This window comes from Cupressus sempervirens, chromosome 2 (assembly GCF_028749045.1).
Source record: "Cupressus sempervirens isolate cs-2001-9-10 chromosome 2, ASM2874904v1, whole genome shotgun sequence".
NCBI lineage: Eukaryota > Viridiplantae > Streptophyta > Pinopsida > Cupressales > Cupressaceae > Cupressus > Cupressus sempervirens.
The window spans coordinates 635408205-635424147 of NC_143119.1; positions in this window are offsets into that span (position 1 = coordinate 635408205).

Below are 15943 nucleotides of genomic sequence, written 5' to 3' on the forward strand. Positions count from 1 at the left end.
ATCACCTCACACAATAGTATAGCTTGTGATTCTTGTTCCAACTTGAGATTTTTGATCTCTTCAACTTGTGCTCTATTCTTTTCCATCAGATCTTCAATTACTACATTGAATTCACTAGAGTTACCATCTACAAATAGCTTTGTGGTGTCAATCTCTTTATATTGTGTGCCATTTTCCGCTATAGAAATCTCTTTTTTTCTTTTCAAAGAACTCTTCAAAGCATCTCTAGCTTCATTTAATTGATGTAGTGTGAGATGTATCTAAATTTCCTGGTTTTCAATGGTCTTTCCCAAATTACAGACTTCTATTTCAAGATCTTTTCTCCAAGCTATAAAGCTTCTCCTCCTAAAAACTTAGCTCTGATACCAATTGTTTGAATTACAAATGGAAAAAATATACTTCTGTGGTGGGGGGGAATTAGAAGTTTAAACTTTGACACTTAAAACTCTTATACCATTCATTAAATTCATGTTATAAACTAAAATGGAATATAAAGTAAATGCATCAAATAAGCATACACACATTTGACACCTGAGATGATTACCCATAAACCCTCTGAATGAGTAGGTAAAATTAGGGTGGGGATGACACCCACAATTCTTCACTACTGTAGCAATAAAGTGTCACCTATTAAGGTTAGAAAGTGTTGACCATGAAACATGATATGCCTTGTGAAAGGTCTACCGTGTTAAAGGCTTACAATAGACTATTAAATCCCACCTTGTTAAATAATTTTAACACCCTGTAAGAAGTATGCCTAGTTAAAAGACTTTAGAAAATTCACTTTGAATGTCACCCTATTTAAGGATTTCTACAATGACTATTAAGTCAACCTTAGTCCAAAGGATTTCACTTTGCTAATATAGTTGTTAGAAAGTAATAGTAGAATGTTTGATTTGATGACTTCCAACTTTAACTTGTTGGTTTAAGATCACCATTCTATCCTTCTTAATCCTTTTTTATCTGATTTTCCAATGTTTTATTTTCAATCCTCTATTCTACTAATTGATTTTGCAATTCTTTCACTCTTCTAAGTCACCTTGAATTCTTTCTGATCAATTCACCCCTTTTTCTTCCTTCTACCCTTTTTTCACATACATAATGAATCATGGGGCTTCATCTTCCTTTTAAATACTTCGGTGGCTTAGTGTTAGGTATGAATCTACATATGAGATTCATTCATTTTTCCACTTAATCCCTTCTAATTTTTTGATTGGTTGCATGTCAATTGCATAGGGAATCTGAATAGATTCATCCTTATCTTCAAAGCTTCAAGATTTATCCATAAGTTGGCATAAAAATGGTTTAAATAGTTGTTTGTGCCATCACAAATAACTAGCTCTAATCTATGTTATTGACACTTGATAATATTGATGCACGACACATACTGTAATTCTATTTCTCGCTTGGTACCTAAATTGCTTGGCATCAACTACTTACTCAACACTTGAATCACTCAGCATGGTCTATCTACTTGGCACTTGAGTGACTCGACACTCATTTAAACTTGACATCTATGTATATTATACTTGGCATGTATTACTTTCTCATCATCAACTTAGTAAATATCTAAAGTGTGTTGACATTAAATTTTAAAACCAATCTAAGATCAAAAATATTCTAGATCCTTACTAGATTAACAACCAACTCATTATCCCTAAATACCCTTAGTGACTCGATCCCTCTCTTTTGTGCAAGTTGGAGACCTTGGATCAGATCTTCATACTCTGCTACATTATTGATGTAGCTAAATTCAAGGTTGTAAGAGAAATAGTGTTTCTCCAATTTAGGGGAAATGAGCATGACACCAGCCCTTAAACCATTCTTATTTCTTGAGCCATTAAAGAACATGCTCCATAATCTTTGAGTTTCCTCTTGTGTCTTCATGAGACTAGGAATAGGAGTGCTCTTTTCTAATATGCAATATGTTCTAAGGCTTGTCTTTAGAGCTTCTTGTTGGATTAGATTGATAAGCAATGGTCCACTCATCCAAAAGATAATCAAGCACTTCTACCAATGAAGTAGCAAGCTCATGAGATGTGTACCTTTCATCCTCTTCCCCAATTGTATAGTTCATATTTATAGGGCTAGAAGTAGAAGTCTCTATGTGATTAAGGGCTAGAGGCTCTTCTTTGAAGGAAGCTTTTTCCCCATATCTTGTTGTAAATACCATACAGGACCAATCTATTGCAACATGACCTCCTATTTGTGTAGTGAAGTATCTGGAAAGATAGATGGAAAAATTAGGCTCTACCTCTGCTACTAATATGTCTTGGCTTATAGTACAACTAGGGCATGTATGTAATGCCATTTCCTCATTTCTTAGGATCCCTATAGTTTTGAGAACTACCATCTAATTGAAGGACATACCTTACTATAGGCTCATACTTGATACCAAGGAGATCAACTATACACTTAGGTATTATAGAACTACTATCTCCTAAATCTATCATGCAATTATGGACTAGTTTATCTCCTATGATAAAGGAAACATAAAAGGGAGGAAGCCTGATTTTCTTACTTGTTTCTCCTTCCTTTGTTGGTTGCACCAAACTTGTTGTATTCTCTTCTGTAGGGGGTTGGTTCTTTGTTTTTATACCTTATAACTCCTACTGGAACAACTTTCTCTATGATGGCATAGTAGCAAAAAAAGCCTACATAGGGACACTAACATTGGTCCTCTTCATCTAGTCTACAATATTATGAGGAGTACCAATTGCTTTTCTTGAGGATAAGAGCTTCTAATTGAACTTGATCACCTTGAGATTCAGCAACACCTTTGTTTTTTGTGTTCTACTTCAACTAAGGAGAAACATTGGATTGCGTATTCATCATTTGCACATGAGGAGAAACACTTGAAGTTGAAGCTTGATTAGGTGAAGCAGATGTAACATCCTCAATGAATCTCCTCTTGCTTTTGGTATTGTGGGCTATAGCATCATGATTGGCATGAAAATGCTCCTCTGATTGATGGTTCATGAAAGAAAAATCACTCTATTATTGTGTATGAGAACCATTAGTAGGTTGGCTTACATTATAATGATACACTACTACTTGGTCTTATGTAGTGAGTACTAAGTAAGACTCAGTCTTTTGGCACATGTAGAAACCAATCTTAGCCATTCGAACTCTAAATTAAGTGTAATTTTTTTAATTTAGGCTAGAATTTACTAAAAATTTAGTGGTTCTATTATTTCCTAGTTTTGGTGCATGGATTTGTCAGAAAATTTAGTTTTTGTGGACTATACCTGTCCAATCCTACATTTTGCAACTTCAAATGCTCTGTACGGCCTCATCTAGACACATATTCAGGTTCCATTGTTTTAAAAAGTTCATAATTTTTTGTCTACTTTCTAGATCTACAATAAAATTATAGGCTTGTGTGGACATAAATACCACTTTCAAAAATAGGTCATTTTTGGCATTGTATTAATTTGATTAAACTTTAAAATTGTTATATATCTAAGTTATGTTGCTAAGTACCAGATTTGAACTCCAAGAGGAGGTTGTAAATAGAAAAATCAAAAGCCCACATTTGTCCATTTTGACAAGTGATCTATTGAAAACACACTATATATAAAGTGCCTAAAGCATTCTTTTTTTTTTTTTTGGGGGGGGGGGTGGGTTGTCTTGTGTTCTTGTGTCTCCTTAATATTATGTTCTTTCTTTTGCATTATGGGTTCTTTTCCAAATTTAACACCACATAATTATGATACTGACAAAGTAAAGATAAAGGAACCATTAGTTGAAAAAGGTTTAATGTGTTATGTAACTGGTGCAACAAAGAAGCTTGATGATGATGATGTTGATGAGTCTCGTAAAAAAAATAGGCATCAAAGCAAGAAATGGCCCTAGGAACCTTGTTAAAAAATATCTTAGATCTTGTCAAATATCACATTAGGAACATTAACAATCGAATAGAAGTTTGGGATAAACTTGATGTATTATATGGGATAGTAGATGAAGATATGGTCTACACCATTGAGGATAATCTTCTCAAATTGGATCCTAGGAATTTTGACACCATCAAAGATTATCTTACCCAGGTAGAGATGTATAGGGAACAACTTAAGGATTGTGATGAACCCATCAAGGATGGAAAGTTGATCAAACGTGTGATGACTCATCTTCCTCTTGAATATGTTGCTTTTGTTTCTAGTTATAATAATCATAAGTTAAAAATGGGCAGTGCCTTCACTAAGCCTTCGTTTGAGTCATTTTCAAGAATGCTGGTCATAGAACATGAAAATTTAGTGAGTATGGGAATTATCTAGTCTTCCAAGACCAAATCCTGGGTAGCTAATCAAGGGAATCTAGGTGGTAAGAATTCCAACAAGAAGAAAAAGTAGTGGAAAGCTAAGCCACAAGATGACACACAATAATATTCCTCTACACATCAATCTTCCTCTATACAACAAGGAAAGTATTTTTTCCAAAAATAATAAGGGAAACAACTTCAACAAAAGGGAGAAGAAAACTTGTGCCTATTGTAAGAAGAATGGTTGTGATGAACAAGAGTGTAAGGATAAGCAAATTGATGAGTTTCTAAACTTAATGAGGAAATATAAAATTGATGTACCAAGTGCCTATAAGGTTAAGGGATCTTCAACCACTTCAAAAGGTAAGGGAGAATCTTTGGTAGCAAGTACAAACAATTCTAAGGAATGGGTTCTTGAATCAGGAGCTACACATCATATGGGTGCTTCAAGGGAGAATTTTTCCTCTTTGAAACCATCACATGTACATTACATCTATGTGGGAAATGACATACAAGTGGAAGTTTAAGGAAAAGGGATGTTTAGTTGGACAATGGAGTCTTCAACTATGGATGTGGAAACAAAGTGGAGTTCCTTCCTGATTCAGTTGTGGTGAAAAATCTAAAAGATTATTCTATGGTGGCAATAGGAAAGGCTAATCATGAGACAAGACTTTATTCTTTTCCTCATTTTGTGCCTAAGTCCACTTCCCTTACCTTGTTGACCCACTCAAATTCACAAAGTAAACTATGGCATGAGAGGTTTGCACATCTCAATTACTATGACCTTCAATAACTTAGCAACAAGGATACGATCATAGGTCCACCTCAAGTCAAGTATTCAGATTGTATATGTATTAGTTGTGAAGTAGGAAAGCATCCTAAAGAGAATTTTGACAAGGGGAATTCTTGGAGAACTACTATTGTTCTTGAATTGGTTCATACTAATGTAGCTGGCCCATTTTTAGTACCATCATTTGGAAAGGCTCGCTATATTCTCACCTTCATTGATGACTTTTCACACTACACTTGGGTCTTCTTTCTTGCTCATGAGAGTGAAGTATTTGATAAGTTTATTATCTTCAAAGCTCAAGTTGAGAAGCAATCAGGGAAAGCCATGAAGATTCTACGAATAGATTATGGAAGGGAATATGTGAACTTTAGGCTTATAGACTTTTGTACTCATGAGGGTATTGATCTTCAACATTTAGTTGCATACACTCCACAAAAAAATGGTGTTGCTGAATGAAAGAATAGAACCCTTAAGGAAATGACCACTTGTATGTTACATCATTTTTTTTGGGTAGAAGTGATGAATTGTGTCAATTAGATCCAAAATAGACATCCCCATAAGGCCTTAGATGGAATTACACCTTTTGAGCATTGGTGTGGTAGAAACCTTGTGCAAAACACTTTAAAGTTTTTGATTGTCCAACATGGGCAAGGATACCTCCACAAAAATGAAAGGCATTGGAACCTCAAAGAAAATCTTGTGTATTTGTTGGATATCCTGACCACATTAAGGCATTCAAACTCATGGATTGAGAGACACATGAAATATTCTTTGAAAGGAGTGTTCACTTTGAAGAAACTTGTCCAAGTTTGGCTCCTTCAACTCCTCCTTTATCCTTCATGGAAAGTGATGATAGTGACTTGGAAGATGATATTCCTTCAACTTTGACTCATGGGACAACACCTTCACAAAGTCCAAAAATAGTTGAGGATATTCCTTCTTCTTCTTCCACAAACACTTGATTTAGTAGGTTCATTAGTGGAGAATCCTTTAGATACTATGAGGACATGGTCACAACACAAGTCATTTCCACATGTATATATTGCCATTGCTTCTGATCCACAATCATTTAAGGAAGCATCAGGGATTCTTGAATGGGACAAGTCCATGGAGGAAGAATATAACTCTTTAATGAAAAAAACACTTGGGACTTAGTTCCTCTTCCTAAGGGAAGAAAGACGGTTCAATGTAGGTGGACCTATTAGACCAAGTTTGCAGCAGATAGAACTGTGGATAAGTATAAGGCTAGACTTGTTGCCAAAGGTTTCTCATAGGTTCTTGCTATTGACCATACCGAGACCTTTGAAATGGTAGCTAAAATAAACTCCATTCATTTGACACTAGCTATTGTTGTAGCTCATGGTTGCGTTGTTCATCAGATGGATGTGTAGAGTCCATTCTTGAATGGTGATATTCATGAGGAGATTTATATGGAGTAACCATAGGGTTTTATTCAGGACACTACTTTGGTTTGCAAGTTGAAAAAGTCTATCCATGGTCTTAAGCAAGCTCCTTGGGTTTGGTATGCCAAAATGGATTCCTTCCAACTCTTAACAGGATTCACTAGGTGTCTTTCAAGTTTGAATGTCTACATTATTCAGAGGGATGACTCACAGTTGATACTCGTGATTTATGTAGATGACTTGATCATTAGAAGAAGTACTTCATCCATCATTTCCAGTGACAAGACTTCTTTGTAGGATAGATTTATTATGACAGACTTGGGTTTACTTGATTATTTCATTGGTATGAGATCACATAGTCTTCAACTAGGATCACACTTTCTCAACCCAAGTAAGCTCTTGATTTACTTGCTCAATTTCACATTAGTGATTGTAAGCCCAATCCTACTCCCTTTCTTTCAGGTGTTAAGTTAGAGGCCAAGTGTTCCACTCCACTTGTTGATGCTACATTGTTCAGACAGTTGGTTGGGAGTCACATCTACTTGACACAGGTATTCCCTGACATAGCTTTTGTAGTTGGCATGGTTTCTCACTTCATGCAAGAGCCACATGAGCTTCATTGGAAGGTTTCCAAATGCATCTTGCACTAAATACATGGTACAAATACACATGGAATATACTATGCAGTAGGTACTAGACTTTAGTTGGTTGAATGTACAAACTCAAATTGTGTAGGGGATCTTAATTCTCACAAGTCTACTTCGAGTTACATGTTCCATCTTGGTTCTGACCCCATTTATTGGTAGAGTAAGAAGAAAAATACTATTGTTCTTTGTTCAACTAAGGCTGAGTATCGAGGAGATGTCATTGTGGCTATAGAAGTTATTTGGTTATAACATATTCTAAAGGAGTTTAGATTTGAGATACCTAAACTCACAGTCATTCATTGTGATAATCAAAGTGCTATTGAGATATCAAAACATTGAGTTCAACATCAGTGAACCAAACATATTGAGGTTCATATACACTACATCAGAGAGTTGATACATGTGTAGGTCATTGCATTGTAGTATTTTCCTACAATAGAGCAAGTTGCAAATATCTTCACCAAACCCTTTACTGAGGTCAAGTATATATATTTGCACAATCTCTTGGGGGTGTGGGATATTTCACTAGGGGGTCACATGAATTTTCTCTTCTTTATTGTACTTATCTCTCTTTTTGGGGGAGAGTTTTTCCCATGAGGTTTTCCCTCTTTGTCCATTTTTAGAGAGATTGCATTGCATTATAGAGCATTGCATTTGTACATGGGTACCTAACATGGCCTAGTAGCTGGGACCCATCATGCATCTAGCTTTTGTGAGCTTAAGTGCATTCCCCTAACTTGAACTTAAGGGGGGGGGGGGGGGGGGGGGGGGTGTGTTAGTGTAAATAATTAATTATTATTACACTTTACTTAATTTTACTCAGGTTAAATGAATTATTTTATTAGTTATCTTATAGACACCTAGGAGTATGTGTAGTTATATGAGTTCTCTTGTTGACAACATAGGACTTTGCATATTCATCAGAGTTGTCATGTAGACAATACAATTTTTCAAACTCTAATTAGGAACATGATGTCTACAACATCTCTTTACAAGATACACCTATGTAATCTTATCCTCTCATCATTAGACTAACTTTTGTACTCAATGGAGGATAATCCACTCATGGTGGACATGGTCTATTATTGTAAGAATTTTCCTTAGGGAAAAATAACACCAAGATCAAGAAGATCAAGCACTAGCACAATATGGAACAATAATAGATTATCTAAATAACAATAATGAGAATATCATATGTACATATGTACTAGAAGTGCCTATATATAAAGGCATCTAGAATGAGTAGGAGTCAGCAAAGTGATAAGCCTCACAACTAAGCACATGTCCACCAAGGATAGATTATCCTCCATTGACCATAGATGTTACTACTATGATGAGAGGATAAGCTTACATAGGTGTATCTTGTAAAGAGATGTTGTAGACACCATGTGTTTAATTAGAGTGTGAACAACTAGGTTGTCTACATGACAACTCAGATGAATATACAGACTCCTGTGTTGTCAACAAGAAAACTCATATAACTATGCATACTCCTATTCATCATAGATCCCTTTATATATAGGCACTTCTAGTGTGTATGTAAATATAATATTTTGATTATTGTTATTTTGATCATCCATTATTGATCAATATTGTGCTAGTGCTTGAGCTTCTTGATCTTGGTGTTATTTTTCCCTAAGGAAAATTCTTACAATCATGAATCAATTGAATGAGCAAAATTAGTATAGACAAAAAGGTAAAGTAGGAATAGAATACACAAAAGAAGGTGAATCATCCAAGCAAGGAGTTCAAAAGAATAAAAGGCCTACTTGCAATCACTGTGGTAAGTTAGGTCATACATCAAACAAATGTTGGAGCAATGGTAAAGAAAATTTTAATGGAAAGTGCTACAATTGCAACAAGCATGGTCATAGAGCAAGTGAATGCATGGTGAACCTAAATTTGAAGGTAAATGTCACAATTGCAAGAAAAAATGACACAAATCTTCTGAATGCAAAATTGGGATATTGAATCCAGTGGAACAAATTGTAAAAGAAATATTTGGATGGGATTACAACACATAGTGTAGATGCCACTACTATGGAGAATTTGAACACATTGGAGAAAACTTTGTAAAACATAACATGAGGAAAAGAGACACCACTAGAAGATGTTTCATTTATATAGAACTTGGACACCTTGCCCAGAACAATATGAACACTGGGAGAATTGAAGATGAAAAGAAAGCCAAAGTTGACAATATCAGCAAGTAGATGAAGTAGCAATGAATTCAAAAGTCTTCTAAGAATGAAAGTATGAGTCATGAAGCAAACATCACTCAAGAATTGGGTGACTCAAGCATCTCTACTTGGGTTCCCATATAAACTACTACAATTGAGACACTGAAGTAGACATCTCACATCAGTTCTAGCTAGCTAGAAGAAAAGATCCATAGTAGCATTCAAGAAGCAAAGGGATCATTGAGTGGTTATGAAAACTCAAGGCCTTACCAAGTTTGGTCTAATTGCAAGGCTATACTGACCGAGGTTAGATACACTAAAGAATTATGTAAACACTAAGTTGTTGAAGACTGCACTAAGCAATGTTGAAACTAATGAGCTATGAGAGATTGTACCAAGCATAAAGGTTGACACTAAGTGGAATACAGTCTATCATCGAATTAGCGAATGTACCAAGCATTTATGGTGATTGAAAAGTGAAATTTGTTAAAAGGAAGGAAATTGAATTCATTTCTCATTGTGAATTTTTTAGAGCTATTTGCAAAGAGAGATTTATGTGCTTCTGAGTGATCTATGTTTTTTTTGTTTAAATATTTTCATGTTTTTTTAATAAACCCTACCAAGCATCACATCTTCTAGTAACAAAGTCAGGAAAGGATCTAAAATGTTAGTCTAAGGAGTTGATTGCAAAGCACTAGATTTCAAAGTCAGTCCAAGAAAATTAGAGACACTTAACCCAACTACAGCACAATCCTAGATTCCTCCTAAGATATTACTCATTAACGATATCTGTTCACATTTTTTTTATTCAATACAAGAACTAGGTGTTGGAAATCTGATTGAAAAAGCTCATTATTGAAGATCAAAGAGGGAGATTGTTGCAAAGAAGGAAGATTGTTGTAAAAGGAATGTTTTCAATCATTTTTTTGTCATTAATGTCAAACCTACTATTTTTAGGGATGATATTTCCTTATAAGATCCAAGTACTATCACTTAGTTGATTGATGAAGAGGATTTGATCAACAATATGTAACAAGAACACCTAAGGGAAAGATTTAGTTATGATGTTGTAATGAAGTGCAAGGATCAGTTAAGACAATGGCCAAGTAATGTATTGATGACATACTCAAGGATACATAGGTTGGCCACACTTAGAAACATTAGATGAAGAAGTTGTAACAAGGTTGATTGCAAAGCTTAAACTAAGATCATTAGTGGGTGCCAAGAAAGTTAGTTGAAGCCAAGAAAATTTTTAGTAGAAGCCAAGTAACAGACAATTCTAGTGTGTGCCGAGTGATCTTCATGTGCTGAGCAAAGATTAGGTGCTAAGCATCAAAAAAAAATTAGTTGGTGTCGAGTGGTCTTCAGTTGCCAAACATCAGGAAAAACATAGTTGATGTCAAGTAACACAGTATGTGCCAAGCACAAGTATTTCAATAGTGCAGAGCTACTGCATTATTTCAAATGATGAAGATTCACCAAATCTAAGCTGACATAGTGGTTACATTGAATTTTGTGAATTAGTTGGAAGATAAGGATGATGAGTTGGTGGCACCGAATCCTATGTAAACCATTTTTGGGAAAATTCTAAAGGATTACTAAAGAAGTTTGAAGAGGAAAAAAAATATGGGTTAGATGTAATGAATCCTACCTAATCCATGCAAATTGAAATTGAAAAATGGAAAAATTGAGAGAGAAAAGGTATGCCAAGACTTCTATTTAAGAATTCATAGACCAAGAAGCAAAGAATTATTGATACTATTGTTGCAAAAGAGCCAAATCTACTATGTGCTTGTGTTTGAGTTCTTAGTTCCTTGGTGAATTTTTTCCTTAGGAAAATTCTTACAAAATATTAATTCCTAAGTTGGATCTAGATACTACTACAGTTGAAGAAATGAGAAAGTTAGCTTTTGGAACAGAAGGCAAGGCAGAAGCAGGTAAGAGCTGAAAGAGATAGAGAGTTTAGAATAATTGATAGTGCAAAGAATATAATATCAAAGGCTATAAGTGTTGATGTGGATTCATCTCAACACATTCTACTAGAGTTGGAAGAAGCAGTCAATAAGTTCAATGAGGATACTTCTGGTCAAGAGAAGTTAATAGAAAAGGAAAAGAAAAAGTTTGATAATTAAGTGCTTGAGCACATTGCCATAAACTAGGTAGAACTATCCTCAATTTTGAGCAACCTTGAACATTCTTTCACCAATGTAACATCTCTTTTTGGAAAACTATTTGATGTTACCGAGTACACCAAGGAGATAAAAGAGAAAATGAATAAGATTGATGTAGATATGAAGGCCAGTTCTCAAAGGTTGCAGCTTGACCCTAGCTCAAGCTCAACACATCACATTAAGGTGAGATTTTTGTCAGATATGTAGGCAAAATCTCTAAGAGAAGAAGCAAGGATCAGGTTCACATTGATAGATATTCAAAACATGATCCTTCCAATCATGGACTTAATGCAAAAAACATATTGTATATTCAAAAATATTGGTCCAAGATAATAGTTTCTCAATTGTAGACCATATGATTGAACTTTCCACAGAAGTTCAAGTGGCACTCTCCACTTGCAAAATTTTGCAATACAACTGGGATAAGACATTAGCTCTTATTCTCAAGGTACACTCTAATTTTCCCTCACATTTTGATGTCTCTATTTGAATATATTGCATAACTCTTTGGCATTATTGTCAAAAAGGGGGAGTAAGAGATATGTGGAGACAAAGGGGGAGAGAATAGTTTAATATATGTACAAAATAAAAAGAGAGAGACTATATATATATTATGACTTATGCATGGGGGAGATATATACAAATGTATATACAACAAGATTACAAAGATAAATTTTGAAAAATCAAAATTAGTGTGTTAGTGTACATAAGTCTTAGCTTATAAGTATTTTTGTCACTAATGCCAAAGCGAGAGATTGTTGGCATTATGTTATGTTTTTCATTAGTGACAACACTTATTCAACTCTGTATGGTTACTGAGCTCATCACTCAGTCTATAGTGTATACCGAGCATTCAATGGTTCCCAAGTAAGTTCATCAGTTAAGTAGTTCATTCTAAGCATTCTGAAGCTACCAAGTGAATACAGATAATGTGCAATCCAACAGTTATCATTAAGTAGATAGTGGTCACTGAGCTTCACAGTGTCTATAGAGTCATTAGTTTTTGTGATGAGATGTCAGTATCTACCACGTAATGGATGTGTAGTTTTTATCTAGTGAAAGCAAGGTAAACAAATGATTCATTATCTAGAGAGTGACACTATATCTATCGAGTCGCCAATGGTCACCGAGTTTGATGCTACGTTGTGTGATTAGTATGGACCATGCCTCTACTTCTACTGAGTGCATGGTGATGATGAGTAATGTAGTGGATGCCAAGTATCATAAGTTCACCAAGTTATTTTACTGAACCTGAGTTTGTACCATTTGTACAACTCAGTAATATTGTGTTTACTTATGTTTTAGTAGACCTTGTAATTGTAAATATTGGAATGGTATATAGTTATTGTATTGTATCATTTGTAAAAGAATGAACATCTAAGTATATGGATGGATATGTAATGTTTTGAGAAGAGTTAATGTGAATCAATAGTAGAGAAGAGTATTTAGCAAGGTCTAAAAGGAGCAATAAAGTTATATCAATCACAAAAGGTGATCTGTACTTCAAGGATCTAATCAACAATTAAGTTGTAAGTCAGATCCACTGTTTCATCATAATAGGTGAATCAGCTTTCCAAGTCCTTTAGTAGGGTGTACTTAACAGTCTTTTCTCTAAATCTCTTAACAGAGTGCATACTTCATTGTATGTTTGTAAAACCTCTAACAAGGTGGACCTAGCAGTCCAAATTGCTCTTAATAGGGAAAATAATCAGAAGTGGTCAATGTAAGCCTTAATAGGCGAACTTTATACTACAGTAGTGAAGTTTTGTGGGTATCATCCCCACCCCAATTTTACTTTCTATTTGGAAGGTTTCTGGGTCACCAAATTCTATGTTCATGTGTCATGAATGTTTATCTTTCAGTTTCTTATGCATGCAAGTAAAGTAGATCAATTAAAGGTGAATAATTTACATTGTTAAGTTCTGAATTAATTTGAAGTTTTTCAGGTTACTAATTCACTCATCCCCTCTTAATAACCTAGCTAGTCTTGATTATTTCCAACATTTACTGTTAGTTACAATTTTTATATACGATTAGAATGGATTGTTGATAGTGGTGCTTCTTAATATGTTACATCTCATAGAAAAGTGTTTGATTCTTTGCAACCCAATTCTTCAAATATTCCAATATAATTAGTTGATAATCATAGTTTCAAACTTGAATGGTTTCATGATGTTAGTGTTCCAAATGGAAAGTTACATGATGTTCTTTATGTTTCTATTTTGAAATCCAATTTTCTTTTAGTTTCTAAGTTATGTGAAGATTATAAGGTTGAATTGCATAAGGATGTGTGCTATGTTATTTATTCTACTATTAATCAAGTTATTGCTAATGCTTAGTGGGATCATGATAATTTTTAAAAAAATTATGAATTTACCTCTTCAAATTACTATTTTCAAAAAATATTGATTTTAATGTGTGACATAAAAGGCTTGATCATCTGAATTCTGATTATATATCATTGATGAAAAAATATGATATGGTTGATGGAGTGCCTCATATTGTTCCATCTAAGATTGTATGCATTGGGTGCATGAGTGGAAAAATTCATAGGGAGCCCTTTCTTCATAGTTTATCATGGAGGGCATCTCATAAGTTACAAATGATTCATAGTAATCTTTTAAAACCTACAGAGAATATCTCCATTTGAGGTTTAAAGTATGTTTTTATTCTTATTGATTATTGTTTAAGTTGATGAAAGATCAACCTCATAGCTCCCAAGAATCACCTACATGTAAACACCTCTCATAGAAAGAGAGAAGTAAAAGCTATGGAGGCTAGAATTCCCAAATCCACTTGACATTCTTGATGAGAAAAAAGAGAGATTGTTATTATCAAAAGTTAATGAGTGTTATAATTAAAAAGAGTGATCACCCTTATAAAGGAGATCAAAACCCTAGAAGGAAAAACTTGGGGTCCATGATAATAAATAATAATTAATTAATTATTATATACCCAAAGTTATGCTTAAGTAAACTAGAGATAATAAGTAGCTTAATAATTAAATCAATATAATTTAATTAATAAGTAAATACTTAATTACTCTAACACCCCCCTTAAGGTAAAATTAGGAAGTAACTAATAATTTAATAAATTATCCAAATCCCTAAAAACATTCCTAAACCCAACCTTCACCCCTAATCCAACCCATTCATTGATACTAACATCATTTAGCCACCCAACTAACCCATCCCATCAAATCTAAGTCACTTGCCCTGCTAACCCTCTTCCTATACTAAGTCTAATCCCCCTCCTAAACATGCGCACAACTTTAAGCAAGGGTTAAGACTTGTTAACCCAAACTAAAGTAAAAAATTCTCCATTATCCCCTTACATCCATATCCAAGAGCATTAATGGCTCTTACATGCCATTAATGACTCTTACATCCTTCTTTATGTCTCTTAAATCCCTCTTACACACTCATCTTCCCTCATTCCTCCCTCATTACTCTCTTTCACCAACTCTTATCCCATTCTCTCACACTCATCCTCCTTGTAACAAGTGTCACTCTCCTATTGGCTCCAAACAAGAACAATCCATCCACTTCCCTTTAAAATAATCTTAGCCCTTCCTCACCATTCTTCCATCCTTGCATCCTACCCCTTCATTTCTCTATCCCTTAGCCTATAAATAAATCTCTTCCCTCTTACAATCCATCAATCCACTTTTATGCAAACTTATAATGCTATTTTGAGAGCCTAAAAACTACCAAAATACCATCATAATGCTAAAATCCATCTATACCTCCATTATTGAAACCCTCACCCATACACACTTGGTAAAATACCCCACCTATTGGAAGCTTTAGCATACCATGAGCATACATCCCTTATCCATCAGGGACATAGCTTCATCATCATAGGTTATGCCCAAGGAGCTTACCATTCTGGGTATTCCTTCCTTTTGGTGATCACCTTGGTCTTATCATAAGTGTTAATATTTTTAGTATTGTGAATTCTTTTGTTAGTATTAGTATTCAATATTACACTACTAGATTAGTTTATACATTTTTTCATGCTCGGTGGGAGTCCACATTTGGGTCATTATAATCATACTTTTTCTATTAAGGCTTGGACTGACCAAACAGATGTTTTGTGTTTGTTTGTGCATGCAAGTGGTCCTCTGACATTTTTTGCAAGCACCAAAGTCCCTTTCCAAGAATCATGCTCCTAGCCATAAAATCAAAATCTAGTTTAACCAACATTTTAGCACCCTTGGTTCATGATTCTACATTCACAAAATTGTGAACTCGTCACCTTGGGATTGTTGCCCAAACCCATAGGAATGTGTCCCTGTGAATGTAGGATCTCTCTTTATTCCAAACCTTGTTGCTATGTGCAATTAAAAATACCCCCTAAATCCTACTAACCAATCCTCCTATGGGAACATGAGTTTTTACTAGCTGCGAGAATGCTTGACCAAAATATCCAAGCCCAAAAAATCAGTTTTATCCTTTTGCCCATCAATCCTATAGATAAACTTGCTAGCAGGAA